Source organism: Phyllobates terribilis, unplaced genomic scaffold, assembly GCF_046119375.1.
Source record: "Phyllobates terribilis strain yellow unplaced genomic scaffold, ASM4611937v1 Scaffold_10__3_contigs__length_209671492, whole genome shotgun sequence".
NCBI classification, from domain to species: Eukaryota; Metazoa; Chordata; class Amphibia; order Anura; family Dendrobatidae; genus Phyllobates; species Phyllobates terribilis.
The window spans coordinates 149,307,520-149,332,179 of NW_027362770.1; the positions used below are offsets into that span (position 1 = coordinate 149,307,520).

The following is a 24,660-nucleotide window of genomic DNA, read 5'->3' on the forward strand; positions in this document are numbered from 1 at the left end:
ACTCCACTGCCTCCGTCAGTTATTTCCGCTGCACCATCTCTCCTGTACCACAAGCCCCAGCATCACCATCATCTATACTACACTGCCCTAGGGCCCGCTCCACCTGTGGGGAGCCGTTCCAACCCAGCTGCCCTATTAACCGCCCCAGAGCAGCGCTGGTACATATGACCAGAAACCACAGGTGGCGTCACGAACACTTCCTAAGAACTACAAATCCCATATAAATATATTCAATTCCCCTTTTTGTTGACCCCCCCTGGGCCACGGACCGGGCCGCCGCCGCTGTGACATATCCCTTCCCCTAGCATCTATAGGCCCGGGCACCGAGTACCCCATGGCCCTGGGGGCGCGTCATGTCTAAGGTAAATCTGCAGTCCCATGTAAGACCACAGACAGTACTTTACAATATTTGGATGAGTCGTTTTAGTAATATACCGATGTAGCAGAATTGAATTTGACTCTGTCATATACTGTAACTATTTGTATCATCCAAGTAAATATAATATGGTAGGTTTATATCCTGCAGTCCTATGTAATACCACAGACAGCACACAGTAATATCAGGATGAAACGCTATAGTAACATGCAAATGTAGCAGAACTGAATTTGTAATTGTCATCTAGTGTTTTGCATCAGATCATCCATGTAAATATAATATGGTAAGTTTACGTTCTGCAGTCCTATGTAAGATCACAGAAAGCAGACTGCAATGTGTTTTTGCCATAAAACTGTTTATACTATGAATCAATCCTGCAGTCTCATGTAAGACCACAGACAGCACATTGCAAAATCAGGATGTAACATGCAAATGTAGCAAAAGTGAAAGTGAGACATAAATATTTTTATCCCATAATCTATGTAAATATAATATGACAGGTTTACGATCCTGCAGTCCCATGTAAGACCATAGATATCACATTGCAATATCAGGACGTAACATGCAGAAGTAGCAGAAGTGAATGTGTGATCCAAATATTGATTATACGATAACTTCACAGAGATCATGGTCATTTACCGCACGTCATCCTCTTATAGCACAAACTCCACTCTGCTTCATCTGCCTGCACTTTGCATCCTCAGAAATATCAGCCCAGCAGATCTGATGGGTGACAGGGATGCAGCCTTGTGTCACGTCAGCGGAGGCAGGAACATCTTGTGAACTCGTGATGTCAGGAGATCCCATATTAAAAGGAGAATTTCCTTGTAGAATCCCACCGACCACTAGAAGCCCCCCATATAACGATACAAACCTGTGTGTAGCCCTGTGTCAGCCAAGTGTAGGGATTGGAAAGAGAATGGCAGCAGATGCACAGCAGGACAGGGGATGGATATAAAGGCCGGAGGAGGGGCCTCGCTTTCCCCATTTACAAAACAGCCTTTTATTTCTTTCATGCTTGAAAGCAGGAAATTCAAGTTAAAGCTTAAAAAACTCCTAATTTGCAGAATTTCAGCTAATTCTAAACACTTGACCTGTTTGACTGGTTCCACATGATCATGAATTACATAGCCTGCCCCTATGACATCTAAAGAACTAAGAAAACTTTACTAAAGCAAATTCAATCTTTTATCATCAGACTGAAATTTCTGTTCTGATTAATTTCATCATGTATCTTTAGAGCGTCACTTTTCTGATACAGCTGGGAAGCTGGAAACCGCAGGCAGGCAAGAGATGTCCAGGAGACTGCGGACAGGCAGCTGTGATGCTGGAAACCGCAGGAAGGCAGGAGACGGTGAACAGGCAGCTGTGATGCTGGAAACTGCTGGCAGGAGACATCCAGGAAACCACGGACAGGCAGCTGGGATGCTGGAAACCGCAGGAAGGTAGGAGACCGTGAACAGGCAGCTGGGATGCTGGAAACTGCAGGCAGGAGACATCCAGGAAACCACGGACAGGCAGCTGAGATGTTGAAAACTGCAGGCAGGAGATGTCCAGAAAACCACGGACAGGCAGCTGGGATGCTGGAAACCACATGCGGGCAGGAGACATCAAGGAGACCGCAGACCGGCAGCTGTGATGCAGGAAATCGCATGCAGGAGATGTCCAGGAAACCACAGACAGGCAGCTGGGATGCTTGAGACTGCAGGCAGGCAGGAGACATCCAGGAAACCATGGACAGGCAGCTGGGATGCTGGAAACCATAGGCAGGAAGGAGATATCCAGGAGATCGCAGAAAGCAGCAGAGCAAGTCAAAGTGAATAGGAAAACTCAGAGTCTCAGAAACACTGAAGTCTTAATACCAAGACACAGGTGTGTGTCTTGTTAGGCCTTATATGGGACCAGCACATGGGAGTGACGCGCCCCCTGGGCCATATTCTTTAGGGGAATACCCGGAGCCGGATCAGATGGGGGTTGTAGTCTCCGAGTGGCTGTGACCCGGTCCGTGCCCAGGGTGTCAAGCTCAGAGTATGTGGCAGTCCTACAGATGTTATAAAGTTCTTTATGTCGACTACGCCACCCGTTGTATTGCGGTCACTACGGCCGCCGCTGCAGCAGGGTCCGCTGAGGCTGATGGTGTTGGTGCAGCTTTTGATAGTATAACCCCCAACGGGTGGGGTATAGCCTCAGGGGGTCAGGTGCAGAGGATGGGGGTTGTGGTGGTGCAGCATAGATGGTAATTAAAGACAGAGTCGGGTTGTGCAGTTTAGGGTATTTACTTACTGCTGATGTTCCGGTCACTCCAGCTTCAAGTGACCACCCGAGCCGTGCTGCGTCCACCAGGTCCTGGATTCAGCCAACCCCCAAGCAAGTCCGGAGCGTGACCCTGAGCCCTCCTTCCTGTCCTGTCTTCTGGCCGTCCCCACCAGGGATCCACCTAGGTCCAGCTCCCTCGGGCCTTCTGTTGGGAAATCCTTGGCCTTGGGTTCCCTGACCCTACATGTGGTTTGCCTTCAGGGTGGATGTGGTGGGTGGCCGTGGCAGATCCTGCCCACGGCCTCCGGTCTCTGGCTAGGGTGTGCTTTAGCCCCCACCAGTTTGGGATCCGGTACCCTTTTGCCAACTCTTCACCCGATGATGGACTTTGGGTTCTCAGAGTCCTTTTCTTTCACCCCCTCTGGGTCTTTCTTCCTTTCTCCTCTCTCTCTCTCTCTGGGGCTGCTCTGCTCCTCTTCCTCTACTCTGCTCTGACAAAAGGCTGACAGACTGACCCTGTTCTTTGATGGTGCCCACCTTAAATACTCCCTCTATGTGTGAGCTCAGGTGACCAGCACCCAATGAGCTCCTATCTTTACCCAGGCTGCTCCCCCTATCTGCCCCTACACTACTTGGGATGTTCCACCCCCCTCCCACTCCAGCCAGGAACAGACTCGGTCGTACCTGCACATTTCTAAGTGGGAGTACCGTTGGTCTGTTCCTCGGAAATGGGATGTGTGTAGTGCATGCAGCTCTCTGAGCTCAGATCCACACTCCATCCTTACCCGGGAGTGGAATATCACACCTCTGGGTTGAGGTGCAATACCCCTGTAGCAGCCGAATCCTCAGGGTGCTACATTCCCCCCTGGTAAACCACAGCACGTCCTCGGGCTGTAAGATATGAAACACCAAAACATACTTTTTTTTTTTTTTTCATAAACATATAAAACATATAAAACGTCATAAAACTTTTCATATAAAACTTTCTCGTAGTCGTTTCTTGCTTCTTGCTCCTCCGGACACTGTGCAACGTGTGCCCGGGAAAAATGCAACAGTTTCTCTAGAAAAATGGTTTTCCTATAAAACCGGTAGGGGGCGCTTTAGGATGCGCAACTATTTACAAGGGATATGGCCGCTCTCAGTCCTCGGCCAGGTATTAGGGAGGAATGACCGCTCTCAGTCCTCGGTCAGTGGGATTTAAGGGATAAACGGGTAAACAGTTCACACTTGCTGGTCCCAACGGGGACTATATTAGCAACAGTTCACTGTGCCCCGACGGGCAACTATATACAGCTTGTACTCTGCTGTACTTAACGACGGCGTCCTCCTGCTCTTTCTTTGTGGACAGTTTCAGTTTCAGACCCGTTCGGGCACGTATGCTGGGCAAATAGATTTTCACCCAGGTGCGGCACTCTTGGTTTTATGGGCGCGGTGGTGGTGGCGCCCGGGTTGCCCAGGCCTTGCGACCAGGCTTGGGGCACTTTGAAAGTAAAGGGCACCGTAAGGACGGCGGCGCCCTGTGTTACTTGGCCCTGCGACCAGGCCGGTGGCTCCGCGGAGGTAGGGGGCGCTGTTGGTATTGCGGCGCCCGGGGGTACTAGGCCTTGCGACCAGGCTGGTGGTACTTCCTGCTTGGTCACGCTCGGGGTCGAGGCGTGTGACGTCACAGGGGTCGCGGCTGCGGCTTCCGGTTGAGGCCTAGTCTGTGGCGGTGACGTTGCGGTTACGGGCACAGCAGGGGGTACTTCGGGCTCTGCGACGGGGAGCTGGGGCAGGCACGCGGTTTCCCGGCTTGGGGTAGAGACGTCCCCTTTACCTGCCTCCTTTCGTTCGGCTCCCTTCTCGGCGCCGTCTCCGGCCTTCAGTCCTCCTGCGCCATCCTCAGAGGCGGTCTGTCTCCTCGTCTTGGGTGGCGTGCTCCGCTGACGGGTCTCGGTCTGCTGGGCCATCTCACGGCTCCACTCCGCCAACGTCTCTCGCTGCACCCGGGCCATCCTCCTTGCGAGGCCCTCCAGAGCGGTCTGCGCACACTCCCGGTCTCGGGGGAGCTGTGCTAGGACCTCCACTAGGCCTAGTGGGGTCGTTGCTTCTAGCAGGCTCCTGACCAACGGGTCGGTGCTGCTCTGCTCTCCTTCTGCTGTTCCCGGCAGGCTCCTGGCCAGCGGGCCGGTGCTGCTCTGCTCTTCTCCCATCTCCGGGTAAGCTTCTTCTGGACTCAGCTCTAGGCTTCTTGTCTCCGGGTGTGCTCTCTCCAGACTGCTCCAGGCGACACCCATCTTTGCTCTCTTCTTCTCAGTCCTCCCACTTCGAGGGCGGTCCCGGGGCCACTTGGTGATTGTCAGCTCCAGGGGCAGTTCTTTCATGCTGACAGACACCTCTAGCATCACAGTCTCTGTTGGTGGGGGCGGTTTCCACTTTTGGCGCCATTTTCGGTCCTGGCCCACGATGGGAGGTGGCCTCTTGCCATCCTCTGGCACGCCCATAATGGCGTCCGCTCTTCCAAGGCGGGAAACCTTTGGAAATGGCGGGAATCGTCTCCCAGTGGCGGGAAACTCTGCAGATGGCGGGAAAAAGCTGTTAATGGCGGACAACCGGCGGGAATCGATCTGTGATGGAGTCCGATGGCGGGGACCCTCCGGAACCGGCAGGAGACTTCTTTTTGAGGTAAACTTGTTCTTTTCTTCAGGCACGCAGTACCCGGATGTTGCGGGCACGTAATCCTGCCGACTACGCCAAAGTTGACGCGCCCCCTGGGCCATATTCTTTAGGGGAATACCCGGAGCCGGATCAGATGGGGGTTGTAGTCTCCGAGTGGCTGTGACCCGGTCCGTGCCCAGGGTGTCAAGCTCAGAGTATGTGGCAGTCCTACAGATGTTATAAAGTTCTTTATGTCGACTACGCCACCCGTTGTATTGCGGTCACTACGGCCGCCGCTGCAGCAGGGTCCGCTGAGGCTGATGGTGTTGGTGCAGCTTTTGATAGTATAACCCCCAACGGGTGGGGTATAGCCTCAGGGGGTCAGGTGCAGAGGATGAGGGTTGTGGTGGTGCAGCATAGATGGTAATTAAAGACAGAGTCGGGTTGTGCAGTTTAGGGTATTTACTTACTGCTGATGTTCCGGTCACTCCAGCTTCAAGTGACCACCCGAGCCGTGCTGCGTCCACCAGGTCCTGGATTCAGCCAACCCCCAAGCAAGTCCGGAGCGTGACCCTGAGCCCTCCTTCCTGTCCTGTCTTCTGGCCGTCCCCACCAGGGATCCACCTAGGTCCAGCTCCCTCGGGCCTTCTGTTGGGAAATCCTTGGCCTTGGGTTCCCTGACCCTACATGTGGTTTGCCTTCAGGGTGGATGTGGTGGTTGGCCGTGGCAGATCCTGCCCACGGCCTCCGGTCTCTGGCTAGGGTGTGCTTTAGCCCCCACCAGTTTGGGATCCGGTACCCTTTTGCCAACTCTTCACCCGATGATGGACTTTGGGTTCTCAGAGTCCTTTTCTTTCACCCCCTCTGGGTCTTTCTTCCTTTCTCCTCTCTCTCTCTCTCTGGGGCTGCTCTGCTCCTCTTCCTCTACTCTGCTCTGACAAAAGGCTGACAGACTGACCCTGTTCTTTGATGGTGCCCACCTTAAATACTCCCTCTATGTGTGAGCTCAGGTGACCAGCACCCAATGAGCTCCTATCTTTACCCAGGCTGCTCCCCCTATCTGCCCCTACACTACTTGGGATGTTCCACCCCCCTCCCACTCCAGCCAGGAACAGACTCGGTCGTACCTGCACATTTCTAAGTGGGAGTACCGTTGGTCTGTTCCTCGGAAATGGGATGTGTGTAGTGCATGCAGCTCTCTGAGCTCAGATCCACACTCCATCCTTACCCGGGAGTGGAATATCACACCTCTGGGTTGAGGTGCAATACCCCTGTAGCAGCCGAATCCTCAGGGTGCTACAGGAGCACAGATCCGGGCCATCTGCAAAGCTCGACATGGAGCACCACAGAGTTTGGCAGACCAGGGTGAGAAAAGCAAAGCACGGATCCTGGACATGTGCGTTACAGATGCACAGCTGATAACACAGGATCTACCAATCACAATAGGCGGTCATAGCTCACCTCCTCCTCCCTTCACAATGACCTTTCCACACGCTCATTAGATACATGGGTTGTTTCATGAAAAAAAGCCCTGGTGGCCAGTGTGAAAATTGGAAAAAAAAAAATTAATACAGATTGTGATGTGTAGAAAAATAAAACATTGCCAAAAGATTTTTAAAAATAAATTTAGCACAAAAATGTGACTTTAACAGTAGGTTATTTTTTGATAAAGGCTTCACTTTGAGATCCCCCGATACACAACAGAGTGAATTATAATCATCTATGTCCTCCATGTCCCCAATATACAATAACACTTGGCTCAGAGAGAGATGCTGTTGGACTCCTCTGGGGGCAGTTTATCTCCTGAAGAACCAAAGGATCGACAGTTGGAAATCCGACGTGCACTTTTCTGTTGAGAAGCCCCCATACACATTAGACTGTCGTCAATATTTTCAGGTTTGGCCAACGTTAGTTTAATGTGTATAGGGCCTTCAGACCAGAAAACGATGTGTTCTCCTGGAGTATGCGAATAGCCGGACTGTTCCCCGAAGTCTCCCGTTGGGATGTTAGATTTTTACCTATCCAATCCATTGTTCCCATCATGATATGTGACACCAAAAGCACCTCTTATCTCTTTCCTCAATAGAAACAGCATGGATCATTCACAAAACAGATTTGTCACTAGTTGCTTGTCCAATATAAGAGGCCTTTGGATAAAAATGTGCATAAGGGGGCACAAAATAAGAGAAGTCTCCCAATTTTAAGTTATGGCATGGATCCAAGGATCTAAAAAGGATCCATATCCCAACATTGTCAGACAACAAGGGATGAGCAGACCCGCGGAAATTCGGGTTCTGGTAACCTACCCGAACTTTATTCCAAAGTTTGGTTCTCGTACCAGAACTTTAACTGATCCCGAACCCCATTGAAAACAATGAGGACCCAAACTTTTGTGCTAGAAAATTTTCTGCAACGGAATTCCTCTAGAACCTCGAACAATGCCAGGGGCTTCCCGGAGAAGTCCTTGTTTGGCGTTTAGCACGAGAGACTAACTGTCCGGTACAAAACCCGAACTTTTAAGTTTGAGTGCGCTCATCTCTACGGACAAGTCTTACAACTTCTCTTGGCAGGTCATTCTAGAACTTCTTGTATCCCGATGAGCCCCCAACCGGGGCAATCATCTGACTCACCTCTGGTTATAGCTGAGCTTTACTCCCCCGTAGTGAACATGAGCAGTGAGACTGGACTTTTCTCTATGACTCCCATGGCAGAACTACAGTGCTGTCATAATACATGCAGAGACTTTCATTCAGCCAAAATTACGCAATACCACATGTCATAAAAGGGAAAGATAATGATTAACAGGACGTATGTGGAAGTACACAAGCGCTGAACTCCCACACTAGACGCTGATTTCAGTGCAATATGTTCCTGTTTAGAAAATATCTGATGGTACTCCCAGCGATCAGCTGTGATCTGTAAGGAAAGTTGGCAGCAACTGTGTTATTTCTCTGCAGCGCCACCACAGGAAAAATGAGGCATTAAATTGTGTCCATTCAAGACAAATGGACTGTTTAATGCATGGGCATACAGATGCATCTCACTAAATTAGAATATCATCAAAAAGTTAATTTATTTCAATTCTTCAATACAAAAAGTGAAACTCATATATAGAGTCATTACAGACAGAGTGATCTATTCCAAGTGTTTATTTCTGTTAATGTTGATGATTATGGCTTACAGCCAATGAAAACACAAAAGTCATTATCTCAGTAAATTAGAATAATTTATAACAACAGCTTGAAAAATGTTTTTAAAATCCGAATTGTTATGGTCTACTGAAATGTATGATCAGTAAATGCCCTCAATGCTTGGTCGGGGCTCCTTTTGCATCAATTACTGCATCAATGCGGTGTGGCATGGAGGCGATCAGCCTGTGGCCCTGCTGAGGTGTTATGGAAGCCCAGGTGGCTTTGATAGTCGCCTTCAGCTCGTCTGCATTGTGGAGTCTGGGGTCTCTCATCTTCCTCCTGACAATACCCCATAGATTCTCTATAATAGATTCTCTATGGGGTTAAGGTCAGGAGAGTTTGCTGCCAATCAAGCACAGTGATACTGTTGTTTATAAACCAGGTACTGGTACTTTTGTCAGTGTGGACAGGGGCCAAGTCCTGCTGGGGAATGACATTTCCATCTCCAAAAAGCTTGTCGGCAGAGGGAAGCATGAAGTGCTGTAAAATGTCCTGGTAGACGGCTGCGCTGACTTTGGTCTTGATAAAACACAGTGGACCTACACCAGCAGATGACATGGCTCCCCAAACCATCACTGATTGTGGAAACTTCACACTAGACCTCCAGCAGCTTGGATTGTGGCCTCTCCACTCTTCCTCCAGGCTCTGGGACCTTGTGGAGTGTGTCAATTACTGCCTTCTGGACATCTGTCAAGTCAGCAGTCTTCCCCATGACTGTGGAGCCTACTGAAACAGACTAAGGGACCTTTTTAAACTCTTAGGAAGCCTTTGCAGGTGTTTATTGTTAATTATTTTAATTTTCTGAGATAATGAATTTTGGGTTTTCATTGGCTGTAAGCCATAATCATCAACATTAACAGAAATAAACACTTGAAATAGATCACTCTGTCTGCAATTATTCTATATAATATATCAGTTTCACTTTTTGTATTGAAGAACTGAAATAAATTAACTTTTTGATGATATTCTAATTTAGTGATGTGGCACCCCTGAGGGTTCGACCGCCACAGGGATGCTGCACTTCTTTAATGGAGTGTAGTGTTCCTCCTCTGAGGTAAGAACAGTGTGATGGTCAGGACCCAACCTCCACATGCAACACCACTCTTCTCCCACCAGAGGGGGCTATTATGCACCAGCTGCTGCCCCTACTGGAGTTGGGAGAGAGGGGAACCAAGAGATAGGGGAACCAATTAGTGGGTGAGGGTGGAGGATTCACATTTTAGTGACACTTTAAATTTCATATTTAATACACAGCCATCTTGGGCTCAAGGTTTTTTGACTGTTCTTTATCGTGACCTCCCTCCCTGAGCGTGGATCCTGTGTGGACCTGCAGAGGATGGAAGCACGGCCCTCATACCCTGGCCTTGGGTCGAGGGGCAGGTTGCAGATAATGAATGTCTCAGCCCGGTCAAGGACCATGACCAAGAAGGCCCAGAGCTTAGGAGTGTAGCTCCACCGCAAATGGATCCCAGGGAGGATGCAGACAGAGCGGTATACGCCACCTGTCCTCGCCTACCTGATATATTCAGAGGGAGTCCGGCTGCAAGAGGGGTACCGGCCCCCGACACCTGACCTTGCTACTCCACGTCCTGGTCAATGAAGTCCGGTAGGCCCTGAGGATCCCACCGGGTATCGGAAGGAGCGGAGCTGCCACCCGTAACCTTTTTCTGAGAGAAGTCCAGAGGGAGTCCCGGCCTATCTACACACAGACAGGAAAGGACCCGGTCTGGAGTTTAGGAACACTCTGGTGCGGGGTCCTGATCGAACACTGGACTTACTCGGAGGTTGTCAGACCCCCCCGTCTCTGGTGACCGCAGAACTCCGCGAGGAGCAGGGAGACGCCTTCCTACTGCCATCTCCATCATGAGTAAACAAACCCTGGAAGTTAACCCCTATGGCCTCCGGACTCTTTATTCTGCATTACACCACATTACGCGGCACCAGACCTCCTAGACTACTAGCCCCTCCATCCTGTCCCTCTGCCCTGAGGCCCTGCTCCGCCTGTGGGGAGTAGTAACAACGACGGCTGCAATATCACCATGCCTCAGCGGACTTCACCAGCGCTGGTGGCCTTCACCAGGTGCCACAGGTGGCGTAGTCGAGATCAGCCACTCAACCCGGACAAGCCCATACCATCCTTTTTAGTGCGACGACCCTGGGCACGGAGTGGGTCCGGGCCACGGCTGCACCCCATCTATCACACAGGACCCGTCTCCGAGTCCCCCATCTCCCAGTGTAGGGCTTCCGTGCGCCGCACAGTGAGATGCACCTGTACCAGGTCTTCCAGATAGACACATGATCTGTGCAGTCAATCCTGCTCTGAGTAATAGATGGGAATTTTGGATAGATGGGTTTCTAGTTGTACGGAAACATAATACTGCCCTTATTGAGGTTTTAATTTCACTCCTGACCTTATCCGGTTTTGGCCTGAAAGTAAAGCCGTCCAAGTGCCACCTGTTGAAGCCCAAGGTGCAGTACCTAGGCCATGTGGTAAGCGCCGAAGGTGTAGCACCAGACCCTGAAAAAGTCACCGTGATCAAGGACTGGCCAAGACCCTCCACTACCAAGGAAGTGCAGCAGTTCCTCAGGCTGGTAGGCTACTACAGAAGATTCATCAAGGGTTTCACCAAGATAGCGGCACCCATGCAGGACCTCTTAGTGGGCCAGTCCAAGAAGGCCAAGAACCCGAATCCTCCATTCGAGTGGGGTAAAAAAGAAGAAGAATCCTTCACTCGGTTGAAGGTGGCTCTTACGGGAGACAAAGTCCTGGCCTACCCTGACTATGGCCAACTCTTTATACTCTATAAGGATGCCAGCAACGTGGGATTGGGAGCAGTGCTGTCCCAGGTACAGCAAGGCAGAGAGAGAGTGATTGCCTACGCCAGCAAGAAGCTCCGTCCCACGGAAAGGAACCCCGACAACTATAGTTCCTTTAAGTTGGAGTTTCTAGTGATAGTCTGGGCTGTAACGGAGCACTTCAAACACTACCTGGCTTCAGTGAAGTTTAGCATTTTCACAGACAATAATCCGCTGACCCACCCTGACTCACCTTGAAACAGCGAAGCTAGGTGCACTGGAGCAGCGATGGATGGCCCGGCTGTCCAACTACGAGTTTACCATCAAGTATCGGGCGGGGCATAAAAACGCTAATGCTGATGCGCTGTCCAGGATGCCCGACTTGCCAGATGGGGGAGAAGAGCTGGAGGAGATAGAGATACCGGTTTTTCATCGTCACGGGGTGACCCAGTGCTCCCACTGTGCGAGGGACAAGCGCTCCGCCAACAGAGAGGCCACGTTTCACCCATATCCCCACCATGGATGGGCAGAGGAGCAGGATAGCGACCCGGCCGTCCACCTAGTAAAGGAGTTGCTAACACAAGCTGACTCGCACCCTTGTCCAGATGCTCCACAGGAGACCCAACAGTTGTGGAAGGAGAAGGGCAAGCTGTTCATCTACGAGGGAAAGCTGTGTGGGAGAAGCATCAACTCCCGGACACACGAACTGGTCTGGCAGGTGGTAGTCCCGAAGTGGGATGTGCCAATGGTCTTAGAGGCGTACCACAATGAAGCAGGACACTTCGGGTGGAAGAAGTTGGAAGTCTGACTATGTGAGCGATTCTATTGGGTTGGCATGAGGAAAGCAATCGATAGATGGTGTCAAGAATGTGGTCCATGCAACCTGAGACGGCTGCTGGGGAGCCAGAGGGCTCCCCTGCAGCCCATAGTCACCAAACAACCACTTGAACTGGTAGCCTTGGACCAAGTGAAGCTAGCCCCAAGCCGGTCAGGCTATGTCTGCGCTCTCACCATAGTAGACCACTACTCTCGGTTCCCGGTAGTAGTGCCAGTGAAGGATCAGACGGCTAAGACGACAGCAAAAGCGTTTCAACAACACTTTTGTCGCCCACATGGTTACCCTGAACGAGTGCTTGCCGACCAATGCACAGCCTTTGAAGCAGAAGTGTTTCAGGAATTCTGTAACTTGTACGGCTGCAAGAAAATAAGGACGACGCTGTTTCATCCCCAGACCAACGGGTTATGCGAGAAAATGAACCAGGTAGTAATAGACCTGTTGAAGATGCAACCCCTTGAAGAGCATAGCCTGTGGCCTGAGAAGTTACCGGATTTGGTAGACCTATATAACCAGATCCAGGTGAACTCCACCAACTGTACACCTGCCTACCTGATGAGAGCAAGACCTGGCAAGTTACCCATTGACTTAGACATGGGAGTTTTAACACTTGAGACAACATCACCAGATGCAGACTGGGAAACGGAGTGGCAGCAACAATACCGCAATGTGCAAGAATGTGTAGAGAGAAGTTTGTCCCAGGCGAGACAGAGGCAGGAAAGAACTTATAATCAGCACGCACCTGCAGTTCCCTTGTCACCTGGAGAACAGGTACTCAAAAGGAAGAGACAAGTTCACAAATTAGACGATCAGTGGGAGGTTGAGCCATACACCATCTTGCCTTCAAATTTCGACAACACCAAGGTATGCCTCATCAGTAAAGATGGAGGAGAGACTTCAGCGGCAGTCTCAAGAGACCACCTAAAGATATGCCCTGATCAATTGAGACACCAAGAGGAAGACCAAAACAGCCTCCAGCACACAGAAAAGGTGGAAGAGACGGTCCAAACCATCCTTGGAGAATTTCCCCGGTCTTGGACGCATGTGAACCAAGCAATCGTGGTACCTGTTCTGACCTTTCCCCAAGTAGCCTTACCAGAAGCCGCAGAGACTCTAGAACAGCTGAGAGACCAGACAGCCCCAGCAACAAATGCCACAACCGCAGTGGAACGAGTGAATCTACCCCCTGCTAGCGGTGAATCTGTCAGTCCCATGGTGAGTATAGGAGTTCGCAGAAGACAATCTGGTATACCAGTACTATGTAAGTCCACAAGTAGCGTAAGTGAATAGCGCACCCACCACACCAGCGGTAGACAATAGAGACCCAGGTAGGTCATTACCAATAACTGTACTGCGTAGGTCAACCCGTAGAACCAGAGGTCAGCTCCCTGCCCGTTATAGGGACTAAGGTGTAATAAGATAATAGTGTATAGTATATAATTACAACCATTAAGCATGAGAGTGTACAGAGACTTCCTGTAAGAACTTTTAAGCAATTGTGAGGGCATATAGTTATTATATTTATGGACAAATGGACCACAGGACTAGATGTGGTCAGGACAATATTGAGTAAAGTTAATTGTTGGCCTTGAAAATAAACCGCAGGCATGGCCAAAAACCAGGCCCACCAACAGAGTGCCCTGAAGCCATGCCAAGGGACGATACACGAAGTGGGTTAAGGTGGTTCCCACCAACCAACCTTCAGGTACCCGGAAAAAGACAATTCCTGGATAGCGGCGTAAAGAATAAGCGCCACAATGACTGCTCCCAATTTTTGTTTGTTTTTTTTTGTTCTGTAATTTTTGCCTTTTTGAGACTTAGTAAATTTTTGATAATATAAATCGTTATTGTTGTTAATTGTTTAACTCTAAAGGTGTCCTCAGTCCGGGAGTACTGAATTTAACTAGGGGGGAATGTGGCACCCCAGGAGTCCGGTTGCCACTTTGGCATTTCCTCCCTCACAGGGGGTGATGCCATGCCTGGAAGCAAGGAGGGGTCCTCTTATCAGGTAACACCAGCATCCAACACTTTTCCTGGCTCCAGACCAGAAGGGGGAGCTCTAACCCAGTTTCAGGGGAGCTTCCCCTTTAAATTGGGGCCCGGAGGCGGGGGTTAGGGGAGTCAGTTGGAGACAGAGGAGAGTCAGTTGGGGACGGAGGAGAGTCAGTTGGTGACGGAGGAGAGCGAGTGGAAGATGAGGGAGAACCTGGGCAGCAGAGCTGTGACCAAGCTCGCCCCAGAGAAAAGCGCCAGAAACCGGACACTGGAGTCAGTGGTTGCTCGGGTACTGAAGTCCCGGCAGCTAAATCCGGAGGGCAGGAGACTGCAGATCTCCTGGCCCCACCAAACACCCGGTGGCTCAGCAGCATACTAGAGCCCTGAGCCGCCATGAAGGAGCGACACCTGTAAAAGTCTCGAGCTGCCTGCCATACGGGCGAGGATTTAACGATCACTCAGGAAAGAGGGCCGCAGCATAGCTTTAGGCAGCAGGGCCAAAGAGGACAGCGCAAAAGGAAGGCCTACAGCCCCACCTGGCGAGGTGGATCCCAAATTGCTTCTAGACTGCCCGGATCTCCATTGCCTTCTGTTACCAGTGCACTGGTCTGCACCATTAAACATCAAGTAAAGGTAGAGGAAACCACCATTCCTGTGTCATCTGGTCATTATCTGCACCCTCAGTCCTGCACCCCAACATTCACAATCCCCTACATAAACTGTACTGCTAGCCCTGGGGCCCCGCTCTACCAGTGGGGAGCAAATCCATCCCAGCTGCGTCACCAACGGCCCCAGCAGTCTCTTTCAACAGGGGCGGCCACCTATAGCTGCATACCACTGATGGCGTCACAAAACTTTTCCCCTAAATAAACTGTCCTTTTTATTGACCGCCCAGGGCCCTGGACCGGGTCATGCCCCCATGACTATCCCAAGGAACCGACCGACACGGTGGTGAGTACCCCACAGGCCTAGAGGGGGGGCGTCAAGGCCTTCACGAGAAAATGTCACACCGGTCCTACTCCTGGGATTAAAGTGAGTGGTGACGTAATGTACGGTAGCCAAATCCCTCTAGTCTCATTTCCAGGTGCACTAACAGTTAGCGTTACATTGCTTTAGTCGAAGAAAGAACTGGGCTTCACAGTTGTACAAACAAGCACACAAGGGGTCCTTACGCAAGACGAGAGGAGTGATGATCACAAAGTGTGCGACCACGACCAGGCCATGCAGGAGGGGGGGCGCCGATGTCTGAGGAGGCACATTCAGTTGAAATGTACTCCGGTGCAGGGACCCGTTAGGTTCCTGCATTGCAATACATGCTGAGGCTGGAAGCTGACGTCGGTGTGCAAGTCACTGGTGGCACATGGCATTGACGTCATTCGCTGCCCATCACTTGCACGCTGAAGTCAGCTGCCAGCTTCGGGAGAAGACACCGCGCGGTCGTGGGACCTGGGGAAGGTGAGTAAAATGGTTTATTTTTTTGTTTATATTTGTTCGAGAAGAGCCACAAAACAAGGACATTATTACTGGAAGAAGCCCAGGATGAGACAGGATGGAGGACATATATTACTGGAAGGGGCTATTATATCAAGATGGGAACATATATTACAAGAAAGGGCCAAGGATGGAGACATTATACCAGGATTTTGTACATATATTACTGGACGGGGCTTAGGATGGGGCCATTAAATCAGGAAGGGGCTCAGGATGGAGGACATTATACCAGGAAGGGGCCCAGGATGGAGAAATTATACCAGGATTGGGGGGACACTATTACTGGAATGCGCCAGGATAGAGGACATTATTACAGGAAGGGGCCAGGATAGAGGACATTATTACGGGAAGGGGCCAGGTTGGGGGACATTATTACAGGATGGGGATATTGATAAAGGAGACGCCTAACAGGTATGTCTTCACAGGATCTGGAACACTACAAGGACCCATACATCGGATGAACAAGCAGGTGGGGGCCCAGTTCCACATTTTGCACCGCGGCCTATTAGACTCTAGATACGCCAGTGAGTAAAACTCCCAGATGTCATGACAGTGCCATAGGCATGTTGCGATGGGGAGTCGAAGGTGATTTGAAGGGATGACGTTCCCCATTTTTAACCTCTTAAAGGCCAGATGACGTTCCCCATTTTTAACCTCTTAAAGGCCAAATGAAAGCGATACCTAAGTGGTTAAACTACCCTGATTGCAGCAGTATAGACTTACATTTACCGCAAATGCTGTAAATTAATATCTAGGCAGAATGGACCTTATGGCCTTAAGGACCCCTGCACTCGTCCGTGCTCACTGGATGCTCACAGCAGGCATGGGCGAATATATCTAAACTGTGCTATAAGGAGGCACCATAGAACGACACATGGTGTCTACAGCACAGTGTCTAGATGCTCCCTGGTAGCTATAAATCTATTTAACGAGTAGTTAAGAGTTGTTAAAGGGATTGTCCTACAAACATTCTTAATTATCTATCCATAAGAGAGGTGATGAATGTAGGATTGCTGCGGGGGTCCAGCTGCTGAGACCCTCACCGATCCCGGGAACCCAAAGTCTTCAGTGTGAATAGAGCGTTATTGAGCATGTGCGACTACAGACAGAGCAGTGGTCACACATGCTCACTCAGGAGACTTTGGATCCCCCATTTTTGGGGGATCATCGGAGACCCCAGCAACCATACATTTATCCCCTAGTCTTTGGGCAGGTAATATATGTTGTTTAAGCAGCAATCCTTTTAAATAAATCTCATATCCATCAATATTTTCATTTTTTAACCTCTTTTTAGGATAAGACAATAGGCTGAGTGTTCTGGGTCTGTGAGAGATTCATGGGTATGAGGTATGAAATTCATCCCCCATCTTGTGGCCTGTGTGACAGGATGGCTGACCGCTCTGTAGCGAATGTGGGGAAAATTAATTCCCTGGTAGATAACCATCAAAGCGACTATAAAACATAATCCAGCTCCTGTTTCCTGATGGACAGGGGTTTTACTGTGTTGAATGCAATTTTTTTTTTAAGTAGGCCACCATTTTGTGTCCCTGAAGTGTGCCATCATAGCTATGAATGGGACCCCCTAACTTCATCAGACCCTTGCGTTCTCATTTATAATACAGGTATCCGTTTTGCTGTCCCTGCTGCCCTTCCATGGAAACAGACTACAAGCAAGACCCGTACAGTCTGATCCTGCAGCCATATTCACTTCTACCCATCGTTCTTTCTTGCTCAGTTACAGGGACGTACATAGAAATCATGGGGCCCCATAGCAGAAGTTTCATTTGGGCCCCCCCCCCCACACCTTAATATTCAGCGGGGTCACAGAACAGCATATCTCACAACTTGCAGTCCTTGCAAAGTCATTTTCCTCCTATATAGTCCTCCATACAGTATTATAGGCCCTACATGGTCCTCCATACAGTATAAATGGGCACCACATAGTCCTCCATACAGTATAATGGGCCCTACATAGTCCTCCATACAGAATAATGGCCCCACATAGTCCTCCATACAGTATTATGGGCACCACATAGTCCTCCATACACAATAATGGCCCCACATAGTCCTCCATACAGTATAATGGGCCCCATATAGTCCTCCATACAGTATAATGGCCCCACATAGTCTTCCATACAGTATAATGGGCACTACATAGTCCTCCATACAGAATAATGGCCCCACATAGTGTTCCATACAGTATAATGGGCCCTACATAGTCCTCCATACAGAATAATGGGCACCATATAGTCCTCCATACAGAATAATGGGCACCACATAGTCCTCTATACAGAATAATAGTCCCACATAGTCCTCCATACAGTATAATGGGTCCCACATAGTCCTCCATACAGAATAATGAGCACCATATAGTGCTCCATACAGTATAATGGGCTCCACATAGTCCTCCATAAAGAATAATAGGCCCCATATAGTCCTCCATACAGTATTATGGGCACCACATAGTCCTCCATGCAGTATAATGGCCCCACATAGTTCTCTATACAGAATAATGGTCTCACATAGTCCTCCATACAGAATAATGGCTCCACATAGTCCTCTATACAAAATAATGGTCCCATAGTCCTCCATACAGAATAATGGGCACCATATAGTGCTCCATACAGTATAATGGGCTCCACATAGTCCTCCGTACAGAATTATGGGCTCCACATAGTCCTCCATACAGAATAATGGCCCCACATAGTCCTCCATACAGAATAATGGGCTCCACATAGTCGTCTATACAGAATAATGGCCCCACATAGTCCTCCATAGAGAATAATGGGTCCCACATAGTCCTCCATACAGAATAATGGCCCCACATAGTCCTCCATTCAGAATAATGGTCCCCACATAGTCCTCCATACAGAATAATGGGCCCTACATAGTCCTCCATACAGAATAATGGCCCCACATAGTCCTCCATACAGAATAATGGCCCCACATAGTCCTCCATACAGAATAATGGGCCCCACATTGTCCTCCATACAGTATAATGGGCCCCACATAGTCCTCCATACAGTATAATAGGCCCCACATAGTCCTCCATATAGTATAATGGCCCCACATAGTCCTCCATACAGAATAATGGGCCCCACATAGTCCTCCATACAGAATAATGGGCACCATATAGTGCTCCATACAGTATAATGGGCCTCATATAGTCCTCGATAAAGAATAATAGGCCCCATATAGTCCTCCATACAGTATAATGGGCTCCACATAGTCCTCCATACAGAATAATGGGCTCCACATAGTCTTCCATACAGAATAATGGCCCCACATGGTCCGCCATACAGAATAATGGGCCCCACATAGTCCTCCATACAGTATAATGGGCCCCACATAGTCCTCCATACAGTATAATGGGCCTCACATAGTCCTCCATACAGTATAATGGGCCCACATAGTCCTCCATACAGAATAATGGGACCCACACATAGTCCTCCATACAGTATAATGGGCCCCACATAGTCCTCCATACAGTATAATGGGCCTCACATAGTCCTCCATACAGTATAATGGGCCCCACATAGTCCTTCATACAGTATAATGGCCCCACATAGTCCTCCATACAGTATAATGGGCCCCACATAGTCCTCTATACAGTATAATGGGCCCCACATAGTCCTCCATACAGTATAATGGGCCTCACATAGTCCTCCATACAGAATAATGGGCTCCACATAGTCCTCCATACAGAATAATGGCCCCACATGGTCCTCCATACAGAATAATGGGCCCCACATAGTCCTCCATACAGTATAATGGGCCCCACATAGTCCTCCATACAGTATAATGGGCCTCACATAGTTCTCCATACAGTATAATGGGCCCACATAGTCCTCCATACTGAATATTGGGACCCACACATAGTCCTCTATACAGTATAATGGGCCCCACATAGTCCTCCATACAGTATAATGGTCCCCACATAGTCCTCCATTCAGTATAATGGGCCCCACATAGTCCTCCATACAGTATAATGGGCCTCACATAGTCCTCCATACAGTATAATGGGCCTCACATAGTCCTCCATACAGTATACTGGGCCCAACATAGTCCTCCATACAGTATAATGGTCCCCACATAGTCCTCCATACAGTATAATGGGCCCCACATAGTCCTTCATACGGAATAATGGACCCCACATAGTCCTCCATACAGTATAATGGGCCTCACGTAGTCCTCCATACAGTATAATGGGCCTCACATAGTCCTCCATACAGTACAATGGGCCCCTCTCCCATCATTGTTTTCAACTGTATCAGCATCCAGGATGGCAAAACAGTTGAAAGTACAATGTGGGGGTTGGGGGTGGCGCTGGCACCTGGCACCCTGCAGGATATACACAGGTTTGTGACTTGTTACCATGGAGATACATAGATCAGAATAGGAGCTGTAGAAACAAAGCACTTTTCTTTGTTCATTAGGCCCTGTCGCTTTTATAGCCATTTTAGATTGGGCATAGTGTCTACTGATACAATGAAGGGAAGCAATTATTCAGTTCATGCTGTATCTGGATCCATACCTCCCATACAACAGAACAGAGAAAATCACACGTACTTAAGGCCAGCTCTCTATGTGGCCGACAGACAGCTCAATTTGCAGAACTGCACTCCAAGGACCCCCAAACTCAACATAGGTGGGATCTCCCAGATAAGGTGTGCACATCTATTAGACATCTATCTATAGCAGGGGTGGGCAATTAATTTTCCCGAGGGGCCACATGAGAGACTGTGACTGTTGTGGAGGCCGAACCAATAGGCTGAAATTAATTCTGCTCAATATTAATATTAACATATTAATTCTAATTATTATTATTAATGATTACATAAATATGAATTGTGTAACTTAATATTGAGCAGAATTAAGTGTGCTGACATCCCCCTATATACAGCTTGAGCCCCCACACAGCCTCTCAATATACAGCATGAGCCCTACACAGCCCCCCATGTCCATTATGAGTCCCACACAGCCCCACAAGGCCAGCATGAGCCCCACACAGCCCCGCCCGTGTTCAGCATGAGCCCCACACAGCCAACCCGTGTCCAGCATGATCCCCACACAGCCCCACTGTGTCCAGCATGAGCCCCACACAGCCCCCCCGTGGCCAGCATGAGCCCCACACATCCCTCCCGTGTCCAGCATGAGCCCCACACAGCCCCCTCATGTCCAGCATGAGCCTCACACAGCCCCCTCATGTCCAGTATGAGAGCCCAAGAGCCTCCCCAGTGTCCAGCATGACAGCCCTCCCCAGTGTCCAGCATGACAGCCCTCCCCAGTGTCCAGCATGACAGCCCTCCCTAGTTTCCAGTATGACAGCCCTCCCTAGTGTCCAGCATTAAAGCCTCCCAGTGCCCAGCATTAAAGCCCCCCAGTTTCCAGTATGAGAGCACCCCTGTGTCCAGCATGACAGCCCTCCTTATTGTCCAGCATGAGAGCCCCCCAGTGTCTCCAGCATGACAGCCCTCCCCAGTGTCCAGCCTGACAGCCCTCCCCAGTGTCCAGCCTGACAGCCCTCCCCAGTGTCCAGCATGACAGCCCTCCCCAGTGTCCAGCATGACAGCCCCCCCTGTGTCCAGCATGAGAGCCCCTCTGTGTCCAGCATGAGAGCCCCCCCCTGTGTCCAGCATGAGAGCCTTCCTGTGTCCAGCATGAGAGCCCCCCTGTGTTCAGCCTGAGAGTACCCCCCCCTGTGTCCAGCATTAAAGCCCCCCCTTCGTCCAGCATGAGAGTGCCCCCCCTGTGTCCATCATTAAAGCCCCCCCTATGTCCAGCATATACTTACCTCACTCCCTGTTCCCCTGGCGCTCCTGTCTGAGAAGCACTGACTCTCTGCAGTGCACAGGCTGACGCCATCGCGTCAGCTGTTTCTAATGCTGATTGATGGAAGAGCGAGGTAGCGGCCCCTCCTCCACCAATGCATTCACAGCGGATTGAGACCGCGGATTGAGACAGCGGTGACGGCGTGTGGGCGGGCAGTGACGGCGGGCAGTGACGGCGGGCAGTGACGGCATGTGTGTGAGCTGGGAAGGGCATAGTGCGGCCCGTGGGCCACTGTTATCAGCCCCTTGGCAGTCTTGGTCCACGGGCCGGACTGGAACAGCCAGAGGGCCGCATGTGGCCCGCGGGCCGCACTTTGCCCAGGTCTGATCTATAGGATGATTTAGATGTGCATATACCTTTAAAGGGGACCTGTCGCCAGATCAAAAGTGCCCAATTTTTGCTCATATTTTATTCCCGCTGTTCCCCTGAGTATTTTGCTTTTTTAATTTTCAAAATCCACCATAAGGTTCCTGAGATATGGACCTTTTTATTTAGAACAAATTTTTTGGGGGGTAGGTCTTTATAAGGGGACGGGGCTCACAGGGGAATTATGCAGAGCAGCCTAAAGACACGCCTCCACAGAACAGAAAAGAAAAATTAGCACTACATAAAAAGGTCCATATCTCTGGAACCGTATGGCAGATTTATTTAAAAAGGAAAAAAGTAAAATACTCAGGGAAGCACCTGGAATAAAATAAAAGGAAAGACTTAACACTTTTGATCTGGTGACAGGTTGTCTCTTAATTACCAACTGAGCTTCTGCAATACCAGAGAGGTGGCATTGCTTGATTTGTTTGTTTACAGGCAGTAGCACTTTATGCGAGAGACCTGCCAGCAGGGCTGCCAGCAGGGCATTACTGTCCTTACTGGTTTATGGGGCCCGGTGAGCAGAGGGGGCCCGGTCAGGCTCCCGTTCTTCTGCTCACTGGGCCCCATCGGCAGGATCGGCTGGTTCAGTTACTGTGAACGTGCGTGGGAAGCTTCCCGCATGGCAATAGTTAACAGCCACCAGCCAATCACAGGCCGGCAGCTGACGTCAGCGCAAGTCGCTGGCGTATGACATCACTGTCATGCGCCGGCAGCAGTGCTTTGGGTGATGGAAGAGCCGGGCTGGAGCGCTACACAGTAAGGAGGAACTTTTTCTTAACTTTTTTTTTGTAAAGCCGCACTATGGGGGCAGGATGGAGAGACATCGGGGCAGGATGGAAACATGAGGGCAGAATGGAGACAAATTGAGATATGGGGGCAGGATGGAAACATGGGAGGCAGAATGGAGAGACATGGGGCAGGATGGAAACATGAGGGCTAAATGGAGACAAATTGAGACATGGGGGCAGGAATGAAACATGGGAGGCAGAATGGAGAGACATTGGGGGCAGGATGGAGACATTGGGGGCAGAATGGAAAGACATGGGGCAGGATGGAGAGACATTGGGGGCAGAATGGAGACATTGGTGGCAGAATGGAGACAAATTGAGACATGGAGGCAGGATGGAGACATTGGGGGCAGGATGGAGACATGGGGGCAGAATGGATACATTGTGGGCACAATAGAGACAATGGGGTAGAATGGAGACATGGGGGCAGAATGGACACAAATGGAGACATGGGGACAGAATGGAGACAAATGGGGGCAGGTTGGAGACAATGGGGCAGAATGGAGACAAATGGAGACATGGGGGCAGGATGGAGACAAATGGGGCAGGATGTAGACAATGGAAACAGAATGGAGACAAATGGAGACATGGGGGCAGGATGGAGACAAACGAGGGCAGAAAGAAGACATGGGGCAGAATGGAGACATTGGGGGCAGGATGAAGACGTGGGGGCAGAATGGAGACATTGGGGGCAGAATGAAGACATTGGGGGCAGAATGAAGACATGGGGGCAGAATGAAGACATTGGGGCAGAATGGAGACATTGGGGCAGGATGAAGACATGGGGGCAGAATGGAGACATTGGGGGCAGGATGAAGACATGGGGCAGAATGGAGACATTGGGGGCAGAATGGAAACATTGGGGTCAGAATGGAGACAAATTGAGATATGAGGACAGGATGGAGACAAATGGGGGAAGGATGGAAACTTAGGGGCAGAATGGAGACACATTGGGGGCAGAATGGAAACATGGGGCACAAATGGAGATACATGGAGGCACGATGGAGAGACATTGGGAACAGAATGGAGACATGGGGGCAGGATGGAGACAATGAGAGCAGGATGGAGACAATGGGAGACGAATGGAGACATTGGGGGCAGAATGGAGACATTGGGGCTGGATGGAGACAATGAGAGCAGGATGGAGACAATGGGGGACGAATGGAGACATCGGAGGCAGAATGGAGACATTGGGGCAGGATGGAGACAAATGGGGGCAGGATGGAGACAAATGGGGCAGGATGGAGACATGGGGCCACGATGTGGGACATTATTATTGTAGGGGCCTAATTATGGATATTATTACTGCTGTAATGTATTTTATTTTGAGGATACTATTTTCAGTGGGGGGGGGGGTCCTGTTACTGTGCAGGGCGGCACTATGTCACTTTTTTTCTTCATCTGGTGTAGTGTAGAAGTTGGGGAAAAATTGGTGAATGTGCTCTGTAAGTAGTGCTCTAGATAACTGCGTTATTTTCTGCAGAGATGAGTCCTGGCAGGAAGAAGTGTTGGCGGTCTCCGCTGGATGAAGAGGAAAAGCGAAGATGAAGTACTTCAACTAGAAACGTCATCAGTGAGTCAGTGTGTTATCTGTACACTGACACTATACACTGTACAGTATGTACAGAGCTCCTGTGTATAATGGCACTTATGGTAATATTATTATTGTGTTTTTTTTATTAATGATCAGTATTGTTGTATTCAGTCACTATGTGGTGGTAATATGTGGTCTGGTCATTGTGTTGTGGTATTTGTCCATTGTACGTGGTATTATTCGGTCACTATGTGGTGGTAATATGTGATCTGGTCATGGTGTGGTGGTATTTTTCCCTTGTATGTGGTATTATTTGGTCACTATGTGGTGGTAATATGTGATCTGGTCACAGTGTGGCAGTATTTGTCCCTTGTATGTGGTATTATTTGGTCACTATGTGATGGTAATATGTGTTCTGGTCATGCTGTGGTGGTATTTGTCCCTTGTATGTGGTATTATTCGGTCACTATGTGGTGGTAATATGTGATCTGGTCACAGTGTGGTATTTATCCCTTGTATGTGGTATTATTCAGTCACTATGTGGTGGTAATATGTGGACT

At 49.8% G+C, this 24,660-nt stretch overlaps 1 protein-coding gene across 2 annotated transcripts in view; it reads right to left on the reverse strand.

Moving 5' to 3' along the window:
- Positions 1–8,042, reverse strand: part of LOC141164548 (dihydrofolate reductase-like) — a 47,093-nt gene extending 39,051 nt beyond the window's left edge. The window contains exon 1 of one of the 2 annotated variants that reach the window (XM_073649929.1): positions 7,900–8,042. The gene's annotated coding sequence lies outside the window, so the exon portion shown is untranslated. Of the gene's footprint in view, positions 1–1,250; positions 1,364–7,899 lie in introns of those variants that run through there. The other variant, XM_073649928.1, reaches the window with a different exon arrangement.
- Between the last annotated feature and the right edge of the window lie 16,618 nt (positions 8,043–24,660).